This window comes from Delphinapterus leucas, chromosome 2, assembly GCF_059928025.1.
Source record: "Delphinapterus leucas isolate spDelLeu-1000000601 "Yukka" chromosome 2, BTC_Dleu_Yukka2, whole genome shotgun sequence".
Taxonomy (NCBI): Eukaryota; Metazoa; Chordata; class Mammalia; order Artiodactyla; family Monodontidae; genus Delphinapterus; species Delphinapterus leucas.
In genome coordinates, this window is record NC_143130.1 from 128118305 (window position 1) to 128136199 (window position 17895).

At 36.6% G+C, this 17895-nt stretch overlaps 1 pseudogene; it reads right to left on the bottom strand.

Moving 5' to 3' along the window:
- Positions 1–1007: 1007 nt before the first annotated feature.
- On the bottom strand, positions 1008–4536 carry LOC149750284 (ATP synthase F(0) complex subunit g, mitochondrial pseudogene; annotated as a pseudogene).
- Between the last annotated feature and the right edge of the window lie 13359 nt (positions 4537–17895).

Sequence of the window (17895 nt, forward strand, 5' to 3'; positions counted from 1 at the left end):
TTTTTTTTGAAAGGATGTGTGACAGTATTCTTTCATCTTTTATTATGTTTATTCACCAAAATGTTCTTGATATGCTCATAAGTGGACAAATGCTAAGAGTAAGAATTGGAAAAAGACATTGGAAGGAAATAGATGGTGTAGACATGAAACAAAATCCACTGATTTCATCAATCTAGTTCGTATTTATAAACCTAAAACTGAGACTACTTTCCAATTTTGGAGCAGAAGAAAAACACCGTGAGCTGTCAAAGTTTCAAAAAACTTTTTCATTGTGTATTGATTATATAAGTGCTAAAAGAAGAACAAGAAGTAATGATGAATTTGAAATTATTAGAGATGTATTTGCAATCTGGAACCAATATTTATAAGCTAGATATGTTCATCATTCATACATTGCAATAATGAAAAGTTGGTTTTATTCAGAAGATATTGTCCATTTTAGGTATATATCTTAAAAAATAGGAAAATATAGAATAAAATTTGGACTAGCCATGTTTAAATTCTCATTTAAATTTCTAATAAAATAGCCTCTAAATATCCCTTTATTCTTAGTTCTAAAATTATCCATGACATAAAAATCTAAAAAATTAAGATCTCTTTGGAACAAGATATTATATGGTGATGACTGTTTTTTTGTTTTGTTGGGGTTTTTTTGGCATACTGAATTTTTTTCCACAGTTGACACACTATTTTCCTAACACAACTGATTCAAAAGACCATGCTTCCCACTGTCCTTTAGTGTCACCACTGCCATATATCTGCATTGTGGACATTATGTCTGTTTCTGGAACCTCTATTCTATTTATTTATTATAAATTTATTTATTTATTTTTGGCTGTGTTGGGTCTTTGTTGCTGCGCATGGGCTTTCTCTAGTTGCGGCAAGCGGAGGCTACTCTTCGTTGCAGTGCGCAGGCTTCTCATTCTGGTGGCTTCTCTTGTTGCGGAGCACAGGCTCTAGGTGCACGGACTTCAGTAGTTGTGGCCCACGGGCTCAGTAGTTGTGACTCACAGGCTCTAGAGCTCAGGCTCAGTAGTTGTGGTGCATGGGGTTAGTTGTTCCACAGCATGTGGGATCTTCCTGGACCAGGGCTTGAACCCGTGTCCCCTGAGTTGGCAGGTAGATTCTTAACCACTGCGCCACCAGGGAAGTCCCTCTATTCTATTTAATTGGTCTGACTTCTGTGCTGCCGTAAAATCTCACTGTCTTAATTACTTTGCTTTATAGGAAATCTTGATATTTGGAAAACCAGTCCTCCCTCCACCTTCTTCCTCAGCAGTAACTTATTTATTTTTAGTCCTTTGAGAAATTAAATACATTTTAGAATCTGCTTATATTTCATCAAACATAGAATTTTAATGATAACTGCATTGAATTAATAAATCACTTTGGGTAGCTTGACATCTTTATACTATTGAGTCTTTAAATCTACATACATATTATTCTATCTGACCAGTCGTATTACTTTTCTGGAACTACCTTCCATCCATCCTTGTAATCACTCTGAAAAAACTATAGCCTATTTAGCAAAAGTTAGTAGTCCAGAGATAGGTTTTTGATAAAAGGTAAGAAAAGAGATCTATCCTCTAAGAATTTTGGAATTGGGATAGAGACAGATATCTTAAACTCAGTTGTTTTCTGAAGAGTAGAGGGATTTGCCTAAAAAGCAGAGGAACTGGTCTGCAGCATGAGAAAAAAACTGAAGGAAGTTACAGAAGGAAAGAATGTGAAAACAAAGAGAGACTGAGGACAGTCAACCTGCACATTTCAATTTGTTCATTGAGATACAGCTGCATTTTTGTCCTTCTATTCTGTGAAATACATATGCTTATTAATAAAATTTTCTCTTTTCTGAAGCCAAATTAAGTTCAGCTTTTGTTTGCTGTTGAAACATTCATAATTATCACAGTTCTTTCTTATAGGCTATTTATCAATAATGATTATTTCTTAGGCATTACTTTTCCTTCAGATTCATAATTCATAGTCAATTTAGAAATTATAGATTTAAGGACAATTTCATCATACTTTATAGAAAAGTTCTTAAGTGTGCTTATGAATGATTGGTAATAAAGTCATATAACATGACTTAGGAATTCTGGTAAAAATGATGGGAAGGGTTTGAAATTGTTAATTTGAAATAGCCTTGATTTTTGGAAAATATTTGTCTTCGAAAAAGACATCAAAAAATCTATGTCAGAAACTGATAATAGATTTTCCATTTATTGATGTTTCTTACTTTTTAAGAATAAAGGCCTACTCTAATAACTTCTGACTGGTAATCATATACTGCTACTTTGGGTTAATAATACTTTTACAAAATGAAATCTAGGTTTTAGTGTCTAATTATTATACCAACATTCATGGACAAAGTTGAAATAAATTTTGGTTAGAACACGGAAAACTTTTTTTTTTTGACACTGTTTTATTTTATTCAAATAGCAGTCTGCTCACACATGGTCCAAGAACTCCCAAATAATAAGGCAAAGATTGGTCTTCAAACATCATAGCCAGTGATGCCATGCTTGCCTATGATCTCGTCAACAGAAAACCACATCCACACCTCAGTGGCCACCAAACCATTCAGTAGAGCTTCCTTAACTGTGAGCTGTTTGAAGCTACCAGTTTGAGCACTATTGATAATGTTTTTCAAGCTGTGAATAGCTGTAGGGATCTCAGCAGGGGTTGGAGGAACCACTTAACCTTAGCATAGTGCCAAAATGTGGCCAATCGAGGCTTCGAGTAAGTCACGGCAGCGTTGACCAGCACCGGGGCCTTCTCCATGAGATTACAGACAAACTGGGCCATGGTTCTAGGACGGAAAGCCCGTCACCCCAAGTGGGTGACTTGAAAACTTTTAATTCTGAGCCAACATATGGATTTTTTAAGGAATATAAATAACTGAGCTCTGTACAAATACATAAATTATGCTTATCTTCTGTTTACAGGAATAATAAATACAAATGCACTTAAAGCTGCCTTATAGTGAAATTCACAGCTTATAATATGGAATTAAGTATTGGTGAAACTTTAAACAGTGTTTGGAAAGCTGAGCGTTATTGAAGTAGACTTCTGGAAATGTTAGCTTTTTTTTTTTTTTAAACAAAATTCACATTTTATTTAGGTGGAAATAAACTATACAAAATTGATTTTCTTCACCAAAAATAACAGCATTATTTTCTGTATTATTCCTTATAAGTGTTTCATAAAGGCAAAGGTATAAATAATCCTATATGCAAATATCCCAGCTCAAAATACCCCCCTAACTGAAATGATCACTTGAGTATGAAAGACTTTGAACAATGTTAGAAAAGCTACTTAGCAGGATATTGCAATAGACCAATGAGAGTTAATGGATCCTTGTGTTACTTATATATCTGTTGGAGCAACAGAAATAATGAGTGGATGGATAAAGAATATATATTTGAGGTAGAACTACATAGGACTTGCTGATGAATTTGATGTCAAGGTTTAGAGAGGAAATAATGATTACTCCTAGGTTTTTGGCTGAGCATTTGGTGTGTACAGTGGTAGCATTTCCTGACACAGAGAACATTGGAATAGAAATAGGCTTTCATGGGAGTGAAACAGTGCAACTCAGATTGGACTTGAACCCATGTGCCAGTACTGGAACCCAGCCTAAACCCAGATTGGGACTTGAACCACTTTTTTTTTTTTTTTTTCATTTTAACATCTTTATTGGAGTATAATTGCTTTACAATGGTATGTTAGTTTCAGCTTCACAACAAAATGAATCAGTTATATATATACATATGTTCCCATATCTCTTCCCTCTTGCGTCTCCCTCCCTCCCACCCTCCCTATCCCACCCCTCCAGGCGGTCACAAAGCACCGAGCTGATCTCCCTGTGCTATGCGGCTGCTTCCCACTAGCTATCTACCTTACGTTTGGTAGTGTATATATGTCCATGCCCCTCTCTCGCTTTGTCACAGTTTACCCTTCCCCCTCCCCATAGCCTCAAGTCCATTCTCTAGTAAGTCTGTGTCTTTATTCCTGTTTCACCCCTAGGTTTTTCATAATATTTTTTTTCTTAAATTCCATATATATGTGTTAGCATATGGTATTTGTCTCTCTTTCTGACTTACTTCACTCTGTATGACAGACTCTAGGTCTATCCACCTCATTACAAATAGCTCAATTTCGTTTCTTTTTATGGCTGAGTAATATTCCATTGTATATATGTGCCACATCTTCTTTATCCATTCATCCGATGATGGACACTTAGGTTGTTTCCATCTCTGGGCTATTGTAAATAGAGCTGCAATGAACATTTTGGTACATGACTCTTTTTGAATTATGGTTTTCTCAGGGTATATGCCCAGTAGTGGGATTGCTGGGTCATATGGTAGTTCTATTTGTAGTTTTTTAAGGAACCTCCATACTGTTCTCCACAGTGGCTGTATCAATTTACATTCCCACCAACAGTGTAAGAGGGTTCCCTTTTCTCCACACCCTCTCTAGCATTTATTGTTTCTAGATTTTTTGATGATGGCCATTCTGACTGGTGTGAGATGATATCTCATTGTAGTTTTGATTTGCATTTCTCTAATGATTAGTGATGTTGAGCATTCTTTCATGTGTTTGTTGGCAGTCTGTATATCTTCTTTTAATTAAGATCACACACTTTGTCTCAGGACTTAATGAAACTCAGGTTCTTTATGTCTCATCACAGAAAGAATTCACTGAGAGACAAAATGATAGCTAAGTGAATTTATTTAGAGAAATACACATTCCATAAACAAGAATGCAGTCCATCTCAAAAGGCAAGGACAGCCTTGGGAGAAACACAGTCCACAGACAGAGTGTGGGCCATCTCAGAAGGCAAGAGGCCCTGAAATATGGCATGGTTAGTTTTTATGGGCTGGGTAATTTCATAGGCTAATGAGTGGGAGGATTATTCCAACTATTTCGGGGAAAAGGTGAGAATTTCCAGGAATTGGGCCACTGCCCACTTTTTGGTCTTTTATGGTTGGCCTTGGAACTGTCATGGCACTGGTGGGTGTGTCATTTAGCATGCTAATATATTACAGTGAGAGTATAATGAGGTTCAAGGTCTACGGGAAGTCAAATCTTCTGCCATCTTGGACCTAATAATTTTGTCATGTCCTATGGCTATGTCATTCTTTAAAGATTTTGCCCTACACCCTTCCCTCCTGCTTCAGGAGGAGGACTGTTGGGGAAGTGACTTACTACTAGACTGTTAAGTATTAATATGTGTGTGTGTGTGTATGTGTGTGTGTGTGAGAGAGAGAGAGAGAGAGAGAGAGAGAGAGAGAGAAGGAGTTTGGTTGATTCAGGGGAGAATCAAAGTTAGAAAGGAGGATAAATGGGAGGCAGTTGACCAAGATGGCCTTAAAATTTCCCTCAGGTTGACTAAACTTTAGCCAGGCTTCTCTTAAGCTCCTGATCTCCCTTTTCCTAGAGCATTTACTTTAGAACACTTGTAAATTCCCCTTAAGATATAAATCTTTTTAAAAGCCTTTTGCCAGTTTTATAACCCATGAATGACTTTCTCAAGGACCTGAGGGCCGTCCATTTGAAATGTAATCATCAAGGAAGGTAAAGTCCTTATCTCTCAGTTTCTAGAGGAAAGCAGGAACCTAACTTCAATGGGCTCTAAATAGCAAACGCAAATAGCCTAAGAAGAGTTACACATTTGCAAACTCAGACATAACTCACTATACTCAACATCTCCCATTGATTAACCTTCCCTGTAACTTCTCTTAAATTAATAGAACATGACATTTGGGCCCTTGCTACTGTGATCTGAGGACCAGCAACAGCAGCCTTCCTGGGTGCTGGTTGGAAATGAAAAGAGTTCAAATCCCAACCCAGGTCTACTAAATCATAATCTGCGTTTTTAGTTAGATCCTCAGGGGATTCATATACACACTAAAGTTTGAGAAACACTGCATTAGGTTACCTAGGGAGGGAAACTAGACTTCAAAGGCAGTGGGGGTGGGTAATGAAGAATGAAACAGTGGACTGGTTGTGTAGTTAAAGTTGAAATATTATTAGAGTGTGGGCTGCAGAGTAAATTAGATGGAAGGATGGGCTAGCCTGGCCAAAGAGAGGGATGTGAATATAAGGTGAGTTAGTGAGGTTGTTGATAATAGCATAGTCAAATGTACAATCACAGTAGGGTTGGCTGGCAGTAATCTGGGGGCTAGATTCGTCTGTGAGAGGTCTTTAAAGGTTATGGCTGTCTAAGTAAGTATGTTGGGCAATGGCATGAGTGTCAAATATTTTGTGTTTTTAAAAGTCAAGAGAAGGAAGCATGGTTTAGAAGTATCAATAACACCCTTGTGTTATCTTCCAGTTGTGAGGTACATATGAAAGGGAAATTAAAAAGTAGCCTTGTCTTGAGAGGGCTAGGTGGAGGCTGTGATCTCAGGAAAGAGCCAGGATTTAGATGAGACAGGAGTTGGCATACTTTCTGTACAGGTCCACCTAACAAATATTTTAGGCTTTGTAGGCCACCTGGTCTCTGCCACAACTACTCAGCTCTGCTCTTATAGTGGGAAAGCAGCCATAGACCTTATGTAAGTGAATGAGTGATTCATTAAAACTTTATTTACAAAAAATAGGCATCAGGCTGTATTTGACCTGGCTATAATTTGCAGAGTCCTGAGTTAAGGTATCAAGGTAAAGAAAGTGATGATGATGATAGTATGGGGATACTTAATCCTGGATTTCAGAGGAATCTAGAAAACACTGGGATGCTGAAGAGCTGTGGTAGATTTGTGTCAAGTTAGGAGATATATAAAGCAGTGTGGCACAGACTGTGAGTGAGCTGGGATTTCTGCTGGTAATGTAAATAAAAAGCAACATGAGGCATGGAAAACTAGTCCTGATATTCTTTAAAAATTTTAAATTAACCACATATTTCACAATATTTTATACATACACAATAATATAAACTATATAGAAGCTATATAAAACAAGATGAAACTCATGTATCCAGGTTAAGGAACAGGATGTTAGGAATATTTTGAAGCCCCTGTGCGTCCCCTCATATTCTTATTCATCTCCTCTCTCCATAGGCGAGCTCTGCTCTAAATTTTGTGTTTATCCTTTCCCAGTTTTTCTGTACCTGGAACTCAGTTAAAGAACAAATCTAGAATTTAGAAGACTGAATAGAGACCTCTGGAGAGATTGAGAAATTTCTGTCCCAGAGGTGTGTATTTACATTACAAAGGCAGATAAAATCTGATGTCAGTCACCATTTACATTCCAAAGGGTTAAAAATTGGGAAACTTCCTCTTCACTTCCCAGAGAAGATTTGTTTATCCCAGGAAGATAAAGTTTATTTCTCTCTCTCTGGAGGAAAGGGAGGCAGCTGGGCAGTGTGTAATCCCTATTTGCTCCCAGAATTATAATTTTGGGGGTTTTCTCCTTTGGGGCAAGAAACTTCCTTTGTGCACTTGCAGGCCCAACCATATGGCTCGCATTGCATCACCTGGAAGGGGGAAAATGAGGTATGGGGAACAGATGTGCTTACTGTCGTATTACTAATCTTCCCTGATCCAGAAACCTCGTGTTTGTTTTCAGGACAAAGTAAACGAATATAGATATCAAACACCTACCATCATCAACAGCAAATACATATTCTTGTCAAGTGTGCCCTGGGTTCTGAGGGTTTAGAAGTCCTATTTCTCCAAGGTATACAACAGGTTCACCATGGACACAGCAAGAGCTTTATTGAATTATAAGCTGTGTCATATTCCTGGAACTTTGGGCTTCCCATGTTCAGGGGCTAGCAGATGAGAAGATTCATCACAGGGGCAATCGACTTGCTTTATCAGAAGGTAGGGCTGCTGTTACACAATAGGGACAGGGAAGAATATGTTCACGTACTTGGGCACTGCTTGATAATTCCTTATACAATTTTAATGGTCAGTGGACAGGTGTAACAGCCACAACCTGGGAACATAATGTCCAAGGCTCAGACCCCTCAAGGACGAGGGACTGTGTCACACTACCCAGTAAGAAGTGCTAGTCTAGGAGAGAAGAATCTACAGTGGGTGGTAGAAGACAGAGATGATGTCAGTTATAATCCTGACAGCAGCTGCAGTGGTGATGACTGTCATTTGTCCCAGTGACCGTCCTTTTATAAGTTTCCACTAGGAAAAGAAGCCTGTATTCCTCTATGAGCCACTCCCAGAATTTATAAGGATATTCAAGAAGCACAAGGAGTAGACTTTAGTGGACTCTATGCTGCACTGCCAAGATCCTTCTTTAAGATTGAAGGACTTATTCTCTCAGCCTCTGGGGGCACTCCTGTCAGACAGCCCTCAGTTGTCATCTCGCCCAAAGTCATATTCCCATCTTGGGGCAGCCCACATCCAGTGACTGTTCAGTGCAGGAGTGTAAAGGCCTGCTCCTACTGGCCACCTTCTCCCTCTGCCCCTCCTCCTTTCTTCCGTTTCCACAGCTGTTGATTCCAAGAGTAGCCTCTTATCACTCCCCACATGATAATTTCAGTCACTTGGTCTGCTTTGTTGGGAACCCCAGCAATAACACATAGCAGTTAATGAATTATTTTAAAAATATGTGTCTGAATGATGTGTTACTTTGAGGGATAAATATTGAAAGGGTCAGTTTATAGAAGTTAAAAAGAAATATTCTTAAAGTTAGAGTTAAGGAGAAAATACAAAACCTGCTGGCAACATTGACTGGAGCTTAAGCACCTGATACAGCACCTTCCCTCCAGGAGGAATGAAAATTCACAGAGTATAGGACTTTTGCTTCTCAACTGTGTGGCAATAACGGTAGCAGTGACTTTACCCAGGAGCTTGTTAGGCTATCAGGTTCCACCCCAGAGCTACTGAATCAGATTTTGCATTTTACAAGATCCCAAGATAATTCCTATCCAGTGATTTAGACCAATGATTCTCAACCCTGACTCCAAAATAGAATCACCTATGAGCTTTGAAAAAAATGCTTATGCCTATGCCTCATTCTAAATAAATTCCATTAGAACCGGGATATGGTGTCCAAGCATTAGTATATTATAAAAGTTCCCAAGGCCTTTTATAATGCATAGCCAGATTTATTACTCATTGATACAAAGGGTCTTCAAGATTTCTTTTCCCCTTTAATGTCTTAGGTTAGTTACAAATGCCTATGAAATCGCTTTGGATTCCCATCACTAAGTCTCCATTTTTCTCTTAGAATTTTTAAGCTGTTTATCTCATTTCCATTCTTCCAACCTCAGAAAATCAAAATCTGAAACTGTATACTGATCAGTTTGTTTATTGTCTGATTCTAGCCTCTAGAAATTGCAGCTTTCTATCCTTTCTTCTCAATGGACTATGGATAAGGTGAAACTAATAAATGGCCATAAAGCTTAGCTTCCAGGTGCAAAATCAGTGCTCATACTCACTCCTTTCACAATGCTGTTTCAGTTTGGTTAGAAGGATTTTTAATTTCAATGTATTTTTTGGGTCAGTCAATGAAGTTTGGCCCCAAGACAAATCATTCAATCTTTTGTTCCTTCCCAGTGCTTTGAGACATAGGACCAAAGAAAGGGATGAAAGTAGATAAATAGCGACAATGGTATGCAATTCCCAGACCACTGATTCTTGCTAAAGCAAACAAGTACAGAAGACAATTGGAAAAAAAAAAGCCCATCACTTCATTCTACATAAAATAGGAGATAATTCAAATAGATTGAATTATGTAGACCTGAATAAAATAACATTATTTTAATAATAAAACACACGTATTACATAGCAATTTTAAATATGCTTGGTGTGTAGGTCTTTTTCCACATGTTCTAGAAACCTTTCATTGACTAAAATAAACCAGTGAAATATAGGAAAAGGACATAATAGTTTAATATTTCGAAGTTATTTAATGATAAATGAAGAAAGTCTATCAGTATGTCTAAATAGAAGTTTATTTGCATGAATATTCCTTGTACACTAAAGCCCATGTGAAAACAAATATATATTTAAAACATTAGATCTAGGAATTTATCACTGTCAAGGTGAGAGAACAGAAGAAGAAAATTTTGCTTATGTAAGTGGAAAATTTATCAAACTGCTATTAAAATTTGGAATTTGGCAGTTTTGTCATTATTATTATTATTATTTTTAATTATTTTTAAAATAAATTTATTTATTTTTGGCTGTGTTGGGTCTTGGTTGCTGCGCATGGGGCTTTCTCTAGTTGCGGTGAGCGGGGGCTACTCTTCGTTGTGGTGCATGGGCTTCTCACTGCGGTGGCTTCTCTCGTTGTGGAGCACGGGCTCTAGGCACGCGGGCTCAGTAGTTGTGGTGCACGGTCTTAGTTGCTCCACGGCATGTGGAATCTTCCCGGACCAGGGCTCGAACCCGTGTCCCCTGCACTGGCAGGCGGATTCTCAACCACTGCACCACCAGGGAAGCCCCTGTCATTATTATTTTTTACTTAGGAAATAATTTTTTTTTTTTTCTGAAGAGAGAATACATTAAGATTCTCATATGGGAGAGAATCAACCAAAGGTCAAGAAAAGAAACTTCTTCACAAATTATAACATGTGTGGTAACTTACTTAAACATTTAGTGACTTCAGGTAACTATGCATATGCATCCAGATGTTAACACTGGACCTGATGTTACTGTCGGTTGCCTTTATACATGAGTGACCAAATCCTATGCTTGAGATGGTGAAAGGGAAACCTGCAGGAATGGCCACTGCACGTTCACATGGAATTCTGCATTCCTTGGCTTTTTATACAAACTCTTTTAAAGATCATGATATCTCAACATGTATTCAGGACTATTTCTACTTCTAAGGAGTGGTAGATTATCACTCATCTCTTTAGACCTTCAATTGGCTAAAAAATACTGACTGGCTTTATTATATATTTTCTTTCTTTCATTTCCCCCTCCTCCCCAATTTAGATAATTCCTTCTATTGGCCTTAGCCATCTAAAATTTCTCATAATTTTACATTCATATACAGATATCCTGCAGGCAGTTATTTCCTTCGTGTATTTGTGTTTTCCCCTATCTTACAGTTGCCTTGACCAAAAGAAATGAGAGACCTAGAGATAATATTTTTGAAATATTTTGAAAATAATTTTGAACTGGAATACTTTATATCTTGTTTTCACATTCTAGCAAAATGATACTATCATTTTTCTGACTATATACATGCCTAAGGAGGAAAATTCAGAGCTTATTGTAAGAGTCACACTGGTCTTGTAGCAGCATAGACATATTAACTTTGAAGACTTGAAATTATATCACTATAAGTTAACTGCCAAGGTGAAAACTTGTTAATTTGATTTTACAGGTAATGGAAGATTGAATACCTTTTATGAATACTTGTGAAAATTCAACATGTAGAAAAAAATTCATTTATAGTCCTCTAAAAACTCACGAATGGAGTTGTTTCACCTTGCGAATAACGTCAGGCCCAACTCTTTTCAGAGTAAGAAGTAATATTTACCATTTAGCTCGAAGGAGAAGGAATCTCATTTGTGTTTATGACTGAGAAATTAAGTATTTGTTAGCTTGATGAATAAACTTTTGTCATTAGGTAACCTTTGAAAATGTGTTTCCTTCAGAAAATTGAAATCACTAAATATCTGAAATATAAAAGGGATTTATAAGAAGGGAGGCTTTATATCAACAGGGTATGAAACTTCAAGTATTTTGATAATGTGCACAATTTAATTATTACAGCCTTTTAAAGACCATGTCAAAACTTCAGTTATTTCTAGCTGTGGCTTCTGCCCTCAAGTAGCATGTTAATTAATTAAACATTTTGCCTACGTGGGTTTTTGCCCATAGATATTAAAGAGTATTGTTTGGGCAGTTTTCAAGGCTACTGTTAAAAATTATAGAATCACAGAATCATTGGCAGAGTCCAGTCATGTCATGGTGTGATGACAGGTTCTCTGACAGCAGAGCTTAGGGAAAATACTTCTGTAAACAGCTTTCCCAGATTAAGAGAAAAAATCCTGTTACTCCTTTCCCCCTCTGCTCTTGCTCTTCTTATCTATTAATTTTTCTTTCCACTATACCAACAGCAGCCTGGTAGCTTTAGAAACTAAGTGCTTTGGCCTCATGAGACAAGAAGCTTATCAGACTTTTCAAACTTGAAAACGCATTCAGTTATCAGCAACCCAGTGACTGTCACAAACAGTATGTGCTGTGAATCACCACAAAGAAATGAAAAAGGTCCAAGTAACAAGTGCTCCAAAAATGTTTTCTGCTTCATGCTTAATTAACTCAGATGATAAGTCTTTGATGCATAAACATGTGAACGTTTTCACCAGAACATATTGTCAACAACCCAGGAAAACATTATGGTGCAATAAGCTTTAGAGATAATTCTTTGCCTTTTGTTAATGTGTTTTGAATCGCAAACATTAGAATTCAGCCCTTTCAAATATGATGAAAAGGCCATGATTCCTAGAGCAAAATTAAAATCAGTATTATTTTTATGATTGCTTTCATAATTAAGAGTTAGTTTTTGGGAGAAATCCAAAAATATTGATATGCTTCAAAATCTCTAAATCCTGTTCTGCTTCCATAAACCATATATTTTCTTTTATCATGTACTACTTCTCATAGAAAGTACTGGCAGAGATTCTATCACTTTAGACATTATAGTTAAAAGTAGATAGATTCTCTCTGTAAAACAGCCATCTATCAGCACAGTCCTACCTATGTGGAACATTTTAGAGTTACTCGATGAAAATATAGTGTCACTAATGTTTCCTTGTTTGTGTATCCCAGTTTTATATTCCTTAGCATATAGTAAAAAATTCCAAAAAACAAGGCTAAAACAAAAGGCAGTAATGAAAACAAGCATAACTGAGAATTCAAAAAGCTCTATGCAAATGGAAAAGCATATTGAAAGCAGTAAAAATGAGTAGGGGTTTACTCTCGGCCATATTTTCTTTTAATATTATCTGTTTTATAGGTTTCTAAAAAATATAAATACATATAGGGCTTCACATTTTTCCAATGTGTTTTAATTTGCAAATGGCATAAGGAAATAGTGGTTTTTGTAAATCCAGAACATGTCAGCACCTATTAAAATGTGTAGATGTGCAGCACAGATACAAATATTAATTGCCGATATTCATTTTTAAATAACCAATTTAAAACTAACCTATAAGTTATGGAGACTTGACCAAAACTCAAATTCTTTCTTATATGTTTCTTCATAAGAAAGATTATTATTTCTCTGATTCTATATAAATCAGACCTTAAGAATAAAACTAGGTCTTCCAAAATTTGTAAAACTATATGTGAAAAATTATTTATCTAAGCTTATATAAGTGTTATCTACCATTGCCAACAATTCTGATCATGAAGTGGACTGATGTATACTGAGCATCTCTAGTATAAATCTATTAAATACCTGCTTCTGTAGATATTGAGAAGGTTCTGTCTGCAAACCTTTTCTCTCTCTCTCTTTTTTAAATATTTTATTGAAGTATAGTTGATTTACAATGTTGTGGTGATTTCTGCTGTACAGCAAAGTGATTCAGTTATACATATATTTATTCTTTTTCATATTCTTTTCCATTATGGTTTATCACAGGACATTGAATATAGTTCCCTGTACTATACGGTAGGACCTTGTTGTTTATCCATCCTATAAATACTAGTTTGCATCTGCTAGTCCCAAACTCCCAGTTCTTCCCTCCCCCCTTGGCAACCACAGGTCTGTTCTCTATGTCTGTGGGTCTGTTTCTGTTTCGTAGATATGTTCATTTCTATCGTATTTTAGATTCCACATGCAAGTGATATCATGTGGTATTTGTCTTTCTCTTTCTGACTTACTCTGCTTAGTATATGATAATCTCTAGGTCCATCCATGTTGCTGCAAATGGCATTATTTCATTCCTTTTTATGGCTGATTAATATTCCATTGTGTGTGTATATATGTAAACACACCACATCTTCTTTATCCATTCATCTGCTGATGGACATTTAGGTCATTTCCATGTCTTGGCTATTGTAAGTAGCACTGCCACGAACATAGAGGTTCATGTATCTTTTTGAATTATAGTTTTGTCTGGGTATATGCCCAGGAGTGGGATTACTGGACCATATATCAATAGTAATTCTATTTTTAGTTTTCTGAGGAACCTCCATACTGCTTTCTATAGTGGCTGCACCAGGTTACATTCCCACCAACAGTGTAGGAGGGTTCCCTTTTCTCCACACCCTTTCCAGCATTTGTTATTTGTAGACTTTTTGATGGTGGCCATTCTGACCAGTGTGAAGTGGTACCTCATTGTAGTTTTGATTTTCATTTCTCTAATAATTAGCGATGATGAGCATCTTTTCATGTGCCTGTTGCCCATTTGTATGTCTTCTTTGGAAAAGTGTCTATTTAGGTCTTCTGTTTGGATTGGGTTTTTTTTTGTTTTTTGCTTGTTATTGAGTTGTATGAACTGTTTGTATATTTTGGAAATTAAGCCCTTGTCAGTCACATCATTTGCAAATATTTTCTCCTAGTCTGTAGGTTCTCTTTTCATTTTGTTTATGGTTTCCTTTGCTGTGCAAAAGCTTGTAAGTTTGATTAGGTTCCATTTGTTTATTTTTGCTTTTATTTCTATTGCCTTGGGAGACTGACCTAAGAAAACGTTGGTACGATTTATGTCAGAGAATGTTTTGCCTATGACCTCTTCTAGGAGTTTTATGATGTCATGCCTTATGTTCAAGTCTTTAAGCCATTTTGAGTTATTTTTGTGTATGGTGTGAGGGTGTGCTGTAACTTCACTGATTTACATGCAGCTGTCCAACTTTTCCAACACCACTTGTTGAAAAGACTGTCTTTTCCCCATTGTATATCCTTGCCTACTTTGTTGAAGATTATTTGTCCATAGGTGTGTGGGATTATTTCTGGGCTCTCTATTCTGTTTCATTGATCCATATGTCTGTTTTTGTGCCAGTACCACACTGTTTTGATTACTGTAGTCTGAAGCCTGGGAGGGTTATTCCTCCTGCTTTGTTCTTTTTCCTGAGGATTGCTTTGGCAATTCTGGGTCTTCTATGTGCAAACCTCTTCTCTTCTCTAGCTACACTGTATAGGTGAGGATTCTGGTTTTATTGATAATGTCAAATATCTTTCCAAAGAGGTTGTACCAGTTCATACTACTGTCAGAAATATGTAAGAGTTCCTGTTGATGAACATACTCACCTATATTTAGTATAATAAGACTTTTAAATTTTTTGTCAGTGTAACATGATATTTGATCATTTCCCTGCTAAAGATTAGTGTATCTTTATATGTTTCTTGCCCAATCATGTTTCCTTTCTGTAAATGCATCTTTATGAATTTGGCCATTTTTAATTTCAATTTCTTTCATCTATCCTATATTTACTGTGGGAGAACTTTTCATGTTATATTGCCCGTCCCCAGTTTTATGTTTTGAAATATCTTTCCCCATTGTCTTTGTGGTAATTTTTAATAAACAGAAGCTCTTAATTTTAATAGAGCCCAATTCGTCAAAATTTTCTTTGTGATTTTGTGCTTTTTTGTTTTAAAAACTCCTCTTTAGACTTGTAAAGTGAGTCTCTTAAATTTTCTTCTAAGAGTTAAACATTTTTGTCTTTCATACTTTTGTCTCTCATACTTAAGTCCATAATCTATCTGAAATTGATATGAGTATATGAATTGGCATACTCTTTTCTTGATGGAAAACAATATACACCTTTGTCATATATCAATTTTTTTGTGTGTAGTTTATTTCCAGTCTCTCTCTTCTTTCATCAGTCAGTATTATACCATTGTGTTAATAATAAAATATTTTGGTGATATCATATGTTAAGACCTATTATAAATCTAGATCATCCTTGTTCTTATTTTTCAGGAGTCTTGATTATTTTTGGCAGTTTTCTCTTTCATCTATTAAAGGTTTTGACTAGGATAACAGATCAATTTTTGGAGACGTTTTATTTTCTAGTATAAAGCTTTTCCTGATTATAAACATGGACTAGATCTAGGTCTTTCAAAATTTACTCAGGTCCTCTTTTATTGTTTTTATAACCTATAACTTTCTATAGGTTTTATAATATTTTTACATCATTTGTAAGATGTATTCCTTGAAACCTTACTTTTTTTCATGATAATGTAAGTGGACGTGGCTGGACCTTGACGTCATTAAGCGACGTGAGATAAGTCAGACAGACCAAGAAAAATACTGTAAGATATAATTTATATGTGGAATCTAAAAAAAAAAAAAAGATCTCATAAAAAGAGAGAGTATAATGGTAGTTACCAGGGGTTTGGGGTGGGACTGTGGAGGAATTGGGGAGATTTGTTTAAGGATACAAACTTTCAACTAAGGGACAAATAAATCCTGGAGTTCCAGTCACCAGCATAGTGATTATAGTCAACAATAGTCAACAAGATAGTTTATAATACAATACTGTATTATAAACTTCAGAGTTTCTAAGAGACTAGATCTTAATTGTTTTCACTACAAAAAAGAAATAATAATTATGTGACATGATGGAGGTGTTAATTAACACTACAGTGGTAATCATATTGCAATATATAAATGTATCAAATCAACATGTTGTACAGCTTAAACTTACACAGTGGTATATGTCAATTATATCTCAAAAGATTAAAAACAATGTAAATGGCCTGTTACTTTCAGTGAATTGAGAAGACACTATCAGAGTTCAAGCAGAGGAGTGATATGGTATGAATTATATTTGAAAGAGATTATTCTGGCTGCTTTATGAATAGACGAAGATGGGAGTCGGGCAAAGCTGGAGTAAGGAGAACCATTCAGGAGGTTATTACTATAATCCAGGAAAAGATGATGATGACTTGACTGGGGTTATAGAAATAGATATAGAGAAAAGTAGTGAAATTCTGGATATATTTTGAAGTTAGCAACAACAGGTAACAGTGATTAATTAGATATGAACTGTAAAGAAAGAGAAAAGTCATGGTGGACTGCAAGGCTTTTAGTTTGAGAAATGGAAAAGGTGAGGTTGCCATTTTAGGAAATGGGGGAGACTGCAACAGGAATAGGCTTGGGTGGTAGGAATACAGGGAACTCAATTTTGGAAATGTAAGTCTGAGATCCCTCTTGGACATTCAAGTTGACATGCTGGGTAGGCGGTTGGATGTAAGAGTCTGGAGTTTAGGGGAGAAAACTGGGTTGGAGATAAATTTGGAGGTCATCCAGTTAATAGGACTTTCCCAAGTCCTGAGACTGGATGATATGACAAAAGAACTTAGTATAAGTTTAAAAAAGGTAAGAGCTCTAAGGACTAAAGCCTGTTGAACAATATTTAGAGATGTGGTCATAAGGAGCAATGAGCAAAGGAGACTTATAGGGATCACCCAGAGATATATTAGAAAAAGTAGTCCTTTTTTTTTTTTTTTTTTTTTTGCGTTACGCGGGCCTCTCACTGTTGTGGCCTCTCCCGTTGCAGAGCCGGACGCGCAGGCTCAGCGGCCATGGCTCACAGGCCCAGCTGCTCCGCGGCATGTGGGATTTCCCGGACCGGCACACGAACCCATATCCCCTGCATTGGCAGGTGGACTCTCAACCACTGCGCCACCAGGGAAGCCCAAAAGATAGAATTTTGATATAGAATCTCAATACCTCAACTACCAGTTTCTCTGAGTACACAAAAGCCTAAAATGTACACCTGTTGCTCAACTTGAACCTTACAATCTGTCACAGAACTCCTCATGTTCACTTGAATTACATCTCTTATAAGGTCCAAGTTTGTGTCCCATTGTTGCAAACAGGTATTTCAAATTTGGAAAAGAATGGCAGTGAGGATGGGGAGGAAGAGAGAGTATAACTTTAGGCAGGATAGGTGTGATAATTCAAAGAAAACAGTCCACCTAATTTTCTGGAATCTCCAGAGCATATGATTCCTTAGGTCTGAA